Raw genomic sequence first — 8,078 nt, 5'->3', positions numbered from 1 at the left:
AAACAACCCACACAAACATTTCTTGTCCCCAAAAGTGCAGAGAAGAAAATCTAAAGCCTGGGATCAATTTATTACTGCACAAATACATTGCAATGTGTTTCCTGTTATGTATTGAAAAATCATGACCAACTGTTATTGATAAAGAACCCATTTCTTTTTATGTATCCAGGATACTGAAAGAGAAACAAATGGTGACCAAATGTAAATAATGTTAATGCTATTTTTTTGTCAACTATTTTTTCTGCTTCTCCTTTTATTTTTATCAAAAGTCTTATAATATTTTGTTATATGATTCCTATTCTATCTTGTGTCTATGTAAGGAATATGTAGGCTGCTGGCAAAAATCACTTTTGCTTTTATTCAAAACACTGGCAAATATCTGAAACATCAGAACAAACCCTTCAGTTTTCACTGAAGGGAAGACTTTCAATTTCACTTATACAGTTAATTCTCCTAGGATTAAAAATGTCATTCACATCCTAGAGCCATCTTGACATATCCTTGTTCATTTGTTTTTGAAATGAATAAGTAAAAACCTGAATAGCTGTTAACCACAGAGGCAACTCCTGCAGAAACTGTGGCGCAAAATACTTAGGCAAATTCTGCCTGTGTTACCTTGCTTGATCCCAAGAGCAATTAAGATACTTTATACTGGCCATAGCCTATCACTGTTATTAAATTCATGAGAAAGTACTAAACTCCTTAAATCAAGACAACCTTGCTTTTAAACTTGCTCATAAACTGATGATATCTGAGAAAGTCTTCCTTTATTAGATACATTCTACATCACCCATCTTCAATCCTTCTCTCACACTTTAGGGAAAATTGTTTCCTTCCTGTGACAAATTAAGACAAAGCATACCTTCCTGCTTATATATATATTTATTAATGCATACACATAGTGATGTTTTTACAGAGCAAGCTATAGGCTAAGCACATAGTATTATACTAATTAACTTACTGTGTTAGAGGCAAAAGATATATGGAAACTATTCCAAGGAATTAATATTAAAATTTTAATACAGAAGCACTCATCTGACCTCAATGTGCCAAGTCAGTCTTTTCATGAGTCAGACTGAATACCAACACACAGAAGGCATTTGGTAGTGTAAAGGCCTCTATGAGGAAGACACTCTCAATACAGCAATCTTTGTCCCACATACTACAGATGAGCTCTCAAAGACGTAATTTTCAGGATCATTATTCCAAAATTCACTATGCCCAAGTGATTGATTATTATTGTGTCTGGTTTCAGTCAAGAGGCAGAAAATAGATGCACTTATTCCATTCAAATATCAATATTCTCTACTAATGTATGTGTTACTATTAAATATATCATTCAGTAAATGAAGATTCTTCACATTGAAAGTCTCAGATATTTAAAGTGTCTGGAAGCTTGGTAGTTGACTCCTCACTGAGTAAAGTCAATTAAAGCAAACATCACTTGTTTACCAACTCAATATACAAATACATAAATGGCAACATGGGATCTAGTCTAGTAGTTTGAGCCATTTCCCCAGAAATACTACTTTAAGTTTGCATTAGTCAAATTCTTTTCCACTGTGCTGCACCTTGGTGGTTCAGGACCTGACTGGAGGACTCCTTGTGCTCATGGAGGTGGTGGCTTGTACTGAATAACTCTGAACAGATTTTGCTTCTTGCATCAATTCTCCTTTGGAGGATAAGTCAGATTTTAGTGTCTATGACAATCTGTAATGAGTGGGCAAGCATTTTATATATATATTGTATAAAGTATCTCTTTAAGCCACCCTATTAATTTCATTTGACTCAATAAAGAAAGCAGTGAAAAGTAGCTTCCTATACACTTGGTCTAAAAGTCAGGATTGTACTACTTACATTTTTCAACCACTCTGATAGATTATTTTGCTTCTAAGCTAACTCTGATTCCACTTTCATATATCACATTTATCCATATGTTTACAAATCCCTCTCTGAAGGTCACTTTGGTATCTAGATTTGACAGTTTACTCAGCTGCAGTTCTTTCAGATTTTGTCCAAAAGATTTTTTTCCATTTTAACCATATTTCAGCCATGAAGCAATTTTAGGAAGACATGATACAGCACAATTACAGACCAGTTATTTCTTTTTCTCCTAATACCTTCAGAACACTTCAGAAATTTGATACTTTTTAATCAGATCAACTATTTTTCTCATGCTTGCATTTCAACTTAAGTTGATGCTCTGGTAATCACACCCAGGAAGATAATTCTACCTCTCCATGTTCTTCCATTGTTAACATAGATAAATAATTTTGCAGCTCCACAGAACTTTGTGCCAGGAAAACAGTGCCAGGAATACTATCAATTAAAGTAAAATGAAGAACAGCTGAATAGGGTTAGCCTTGGCTAGCACCCAAGCACACAGCTGCTCACTTACTCCCCCTCCTCAACACTACACAGAGGGCAAATAGGTTGTGAAACCTGATGGATTGCGATAATAACAGGAAGATCAATAACTATCATGGGCAGCTAGTGGGAAATAATTTATTGCCAATTAAAATAGGTTTGGATAATGAGAAACAAAGAAAAATTAAACCACCATCTTCTTCTTACCTCTGCCTTTTTCCCAGGCTCTTTCGTTCTCTTAGAGCTCTCCTTCTCAGTCAGTGGAAAGGGATAGGGAATGGTTCATCTCTACAGCTCCCTCCTCCTCACACTTCTTCCTTGCTCAAGCATGGGACCTTTCCACAGGCTGCAATCCTTCAGGAGGAACTGGGTTGAGCTTATGATTCCCTAGGCTGCAGTGTGCATATCTACTGCACCATGGACTGCAGAGGAATCTCTGCTCCATCACCCAGAACACTTCCTCCTTTTCTTTCTTCTGTGACCCTGGTGATTACAAGAGTGTTTCTCATCTCTTTTCCTCACTCATCACCACCTGTGCAGTGCTCTCACCTTTTCTTAAATGCATTTCTCTAGAGGTATGTCACAGGTTGAGTTTTAATCTGCTATCACTGCCTCATGCCTGCTTGAAAACGAAAGTGCTGGCGGGAGCAAAGCATTATGGTGCTCAAAGTTCAGATTGTAACATGGGAGGCTTCCTCTTCTGCTTGCTGCTTCTGGGTTCAGGGTTTTGGTTGTTGGCTCTTTTTGCAGGAATGGCAGCAGTATGGGTGGGAGTTGGGTAGCATGTTTGGTTTCTGCTTTATGCTGTTGTTTGTTTGCTTTCCCCTACATTTCAGCGCTCCTCCTTTTCTGCAAATAGCTAGGCTAAGGTGATTGTGCATTGTAATATTAGCCAAAGTAATTGTGCTATTATGTTGTCTCATTTATATTAAACTGCTATCTCACTCTTTTATCTCAGGCCAGAGTTTTCACGTGCTACTTTCCCCTGATTTTTGTGTTGAGGGGAAACAGACAAATTAACCTGTTTACCATGTGTAACTTGTTATAAGGGCCCCTCTGCTTGATTAATAGGGTGTGTCTTGCAACATGTCTATCAGAACTGCCAGAACTGACTTTTGAATCCATCAGTCTCAACTTCTCCTCCCAGAGGCTCCACCCTGCCAGTGTTTGGGAACTGACAGCAGATACAGTAATAAAATCCTTGTAAAACACCCTGGGAAGGAGCTCAGCAAACCTCTTTCACTCAGAGTGAACTTGCTTTGACAAATGCAGCCTTGGAAGCATGAAGAAATACAGAATCCTCACAGAATTTATCAGTGACCCATCTTAGAACCATAGAATCAACCAGGTTGGAAAAGACCTCCAAGATCATTCAGTGCAACCTAGCACCGAGCCCTAGCTGATCAACTAGATCATGGCACTGTCTCATTCAGTCTTCTCTTGAACAACTCCAGGGATGTCAACTCCACTACCCCCCTGGGCAGCCCATTCCAAAGGCAAATCACTCTTTCTGGGAAGAACTTCCTCCTAAGATCCAGCCTATACCTCCCCCTGCACAAGTTGAGACTGTGTTCCCTTAATTCTGTTGCTGGTTGCCCAGGAGAAGAGACCAACTCCCACCTGGCCACAGCCTCCCTTCAGGTAGTTGTAGACAGCAATGAGGTCACCCCTGAGCTTCCTCTTCTCCAGGCTAAACACCCCCAGCTCCCTCAGCCTGTCCTCATAGGGTTTGTGTTCCAGGCCTCTCACCAGCTTCATTGCCCTTCTCTGGACATGTTCCAGCATCTCAACATCTCTCTTGAATTGAGGAGGCCAGAACTGGACACAATACTCAAGGTGTTGAGTACAGAGGCAGAATAACTTTCCTTGTCCTGATGGCCACACTGTTCCTGATACAGGCCAGGATGCCATTGGCTCTCTTGGCCACCTGGGCACACTGCTAGCTCTTGTTCAGCTACTATGTACCAGTACCCCCAGGTCCCCTTTTGCCTGGCTGCTCTCCAGCCACTCTGTCCCCAGCCTGTAGCACTGCCTGGGTTTTTTGTAGCCAAAGTGTATAGGCCAGCAGCTTGGCCTTGTTAAATCTCACCCCATTGGCCTCTGCTGACCCATCCAGCCTGTCTACTGTCTACTTCTAGATACAAAGAAGACTGATCTTGGGAAGGCTATCTAAGAGACAGGTCCTTTTGATCTCAAGGGGCTTTGGAGTCCCAAAGTCTCCACATCCTGAGGGCCAAGTCTTGAAGGAACCATTCACCTCTAAATGTGCAATTTATCTAATTCATCAACTGTGGTGCCCCAGAGCTCCAGATGTGCCAACCTCTTCTCCTAGCTGGTGGATGAGTAAATGAAGATTTGTGCTGTCTCCTCCATTGCCTTGCTGAAAAAGTTGATTATTATGATTCATATTTTCATAGCTCAGTGTGGAAAGCTCAGACACACAACTCTGCATCAGCAACTGTACTAATTTCAATGCAGAGTATTACAACAGCTGGCCAGTGGTGATTATGCAATTCACCAAGGGTCAAAAAAGCAAAATGACTGAGCTGAAAAGTTGAATCTTACTCCTTTTCAACTAGTGTTGCCATCACCTAGATATCTTTCCCACGCTAGCCATAAGACTACAAAAGCAGCTGCAAAACTACTTTATGTTCTATACAGATGGAAATAATCAGCCTTAGAAGAACTCCTGATGTTGCCAGGCTGCAGATTGGGACTAGCTGCTGCACTAATCCGTGTAAAGGGTATGAAGGGAAGGAGACATGGAGGAGTAAGATTACTAGTGCTAAAATAACTACTTTTATGTATAAAGAAGGAAGCTCAGCATGAACTGTAGAGCTTTGGAGATAAACAGGCACATATGATTGTGCCAATGTGATTTGGAGAGAGGGAGAAAAGGTGAAGTGAGAGTTTTTGTCCCTCAAGAAACTGTTCCTGCAGTCCACCCCAACAGAGACGTACATACTGTGCCTGTAGGCTGACCCATCAAAGGAGTAATTTAGTCTTCAGAACTTTCTATTTTATGTGTCTCTGAACCACTTCAGTTCAATTCATTTAATTAACATTTAAATGAGATTACAATTCCCTGTTTGTGATTTCAAAGGTCATTAGGACTTTATGGCATCAGGCAATGTCCCTTTCATATCAAAGGATTTAAGAAATCTTCTCACATCCAGGTATTTCTTATTTTCCTGGTACTGCTAATAGGGGCTTTTCTACTGCATCCTCTTTAACTACTGTTTGTACCTGGTACTGGAAAGTAACACAGCCAGAAAAGTGTGCATGGTCCAGATTTCCCCACAAGTTAGGTAAATAGAAACTCTTACTGTCAAAATTTCCATACTGCATAAATCAAACTGCTCTTTCTAAACACTATGGTCTTTACTGCTTTTCATAGGGATTTCGATAGTGAATCAGTGAAGGCATCTTTCTTAAATGTGATAAGAGCAACTAGCTATATCTGAATTTTAGTTGGTTCAGAAGTCAGGAAGTGGTTGTATTAGGTTTGCAGAGCAGAATTTGCATAGCAGAGGGGCTACAGGGATGGCTTCTGTGAGCAGCTGCAAGAAGCTTCCCCTGTATGTAACAGAGTCAGTGCCAGCTGGCTGCAAGATGGACCCACCATCGGCTGTGGCCAAGCCAGTCGCTGGTGATGGTACCACCTTTGTGATGAGGTACTGAAGAAGGTGAAAAAGTTGCTACACAACAACAATTGCAGCTAGAGGAGAGAGAAGTAAGAATATGTGAGAGAAACAACTCTGTAGACACCAAGTGCAATGAAGAAGGAGTGAGAGGAAGTGCTCCAAGTGCCAGAGCAGCGATTCCTCTGTAGCTCATGATGAACACCATGGTAGGGCAGGCTGTCCTCCTAAAGCCTATGGAAGTCTATGGTGAGGCAGACATCCACCTGCAGCTCATGAAGGACTGGAGCAGGTGGACACTCAAATGAGACTGTGACCCTTTTGGACTACTGCACTAGAGTAGTCTCCTGGCATGGGCTGTGGACTTGTGAGGAGAGAATAACCCAGAATGGAGCAGATATGTTGGCAGGCCTTGTGACCCCACACGGGAGCCATGCTGGTGCAGTCCTCTTGGAAGGGAACCACACTGACGTAGTTCATGACAAACTATAGCCTGTGGGAAGGACTCACGTTAAAGGAGGCTGTGGAGGACTGTCTCTCACAGGAAGGAACTCATGCTAGAGCTGGCAGAGTGTGAACAGCCCTCTCCCTGAGCGGGAAGAAGCAGGAAGAAACACAAGGTGAACTGACCGCAACCCCTATTCCCTGTTTCCCTGTCCTACTGGTGAATGGAAGAGGTAGAGAAAATCAGGAGTAAAGTTAAGCCCATGAAGAAGGGAGGAGTGGGGGGAAGATGTCTTTGATATTTGGATTTATTTTTATTAACCTACTCTGGCTTGATTTGTAACAAATTAAACTAACTTCCCCAAGTCTAGTCTGGTTTGCCTGTGACAGTGTTTGGTGAGTGATGTCTTTTGTCCTTACCTTCACTTACAAGATATTTGTCCTATTTTTTCTCTCCTGTCCAGCTGAGGAAGGGAGCGACAGATTGGTCAATCCCCTAGAGCGGTACCCTTGGAAATAGTATCTCTGTCTGACACTTGTATACGGAACCCTCAAGTTTGGCTGTCACCTGGGCAGTACCCAGTGTGGAACAATTGAGTGTGCAAGCATATGCCACACATTTAAATGCAGAGATGCATGTGTCGAGCTTCCTTTCCATGCTTTTTCTTCTCTTTACACTGTGATTCCTGACAGTACAGACATTTATTTTAATTGTGTGAGATCTCTTCCAAACATCTTTTCATAATTGGCATTTTTTTCCCTATTGCCTGCATCTCTGTTCTCCCAGCTGAGGGATGAAAGGGATACAATTCATGTAACTTACATGTCTTGTCAAGAAAAGGAGTCTTAAATTAACTCCTAAATGTAGCTGTCTGTTCAGTGACCTTCTGAAGGCCACCAGCTAGGGTAAAATCTATCACAGTCAGATAGAGCCCTGATGCAGTTACTTTAGGCATAGGTTAGGATCTACAAGCTGGCAGTTATGCACATTGCTGGCATTTTAAGGAGCACTTAAGCTCCTGAATCACAAACTTGTTTTCTGATAGACTAGACCAACCTTGGAGGAGATCTTTCTTCTGAGTTTGATACAGTTCTGAGTCTAAGCAGTGTCTGCCTGGTTGTCAATTAAAACCAAGCAAGACTTACAAACTTGTTATTCTTCTAATTGAACTGAACTTGTGAGCTGTGAGGTTCTGCTTCCGTTTTAGTAGAGGTGTTTTCAAAATACATCTGAAAGTGTTATACCTGCTGGAATAATGTAGAAGGGATGATGCTATCTTAATGATAACATTTTATCTAGGATTCCAGAGTGATTCCTGGAATATCTGCCTCCCAAAACAGAACATATATATATATATATATATATATATATATATATATAATCTCTGAAAGCCTTAGCTAGTGCACTCCGAAAGAAAATCTGCCAAGCACACAGTGTGAACTGCCAGGGAAACAAGGCCTGGAAGAGATTTGGGAACAAAGTTAATTTGACCCTTTGACTGTATTGAAGTATTCCATATTTTCCTTGTAAAACTCATCAAGAACAGATAATAGACTATTTCCTTACAGAAAAAAAACAACGTGAATAGAAAGACTCTCCAGGATTTTTTTTCAACCTGAATCTAT

General features: G+C 41.1%; 1 long non-coding RNA gene across 1 annotated transcript; it reads right to left on the bottom strand.

Moving 5' to 3' along the window:
* Nucleotides 1-863: 863 nt before the first annotated feature.
* LOC135181394 (uncharacterized) lies at nt 864-3,339 on the bottom strand. The gene is made up of 2 exons (XR_010304845.1): nt 2,575-3,339; nt 864-1,710 (listed from the first exon to the last, which is right to left on the bottom strand). It is a non-coding gene; the product is annotated as an uncharacterized LOC135181394 (long non-coding RNA).
* Nucleotides 3,340-8,078: the final 4,739 nt, after the last annotated feature.

Source organism: Pogoniulus pusillus, chromosome 14 (genome assembly GCF_015220805.1).
Source record: "Pogoniulus pusillus isolate bPogPus1 chromosome 14, bPogPus1.pri, whole genome shotgun sequence".
Classification (NCBI taxonomy): Eukaryota; Metazoa; Chordata; class Aves; order Piciformes; family Lybiidae; genus Pogoniulus; species Pogoniulus pusillus.
Note: the sequence above shows the minus strand (reverse complement) of the source record. Positions and strands in the feature narration are given on the sequence as shown.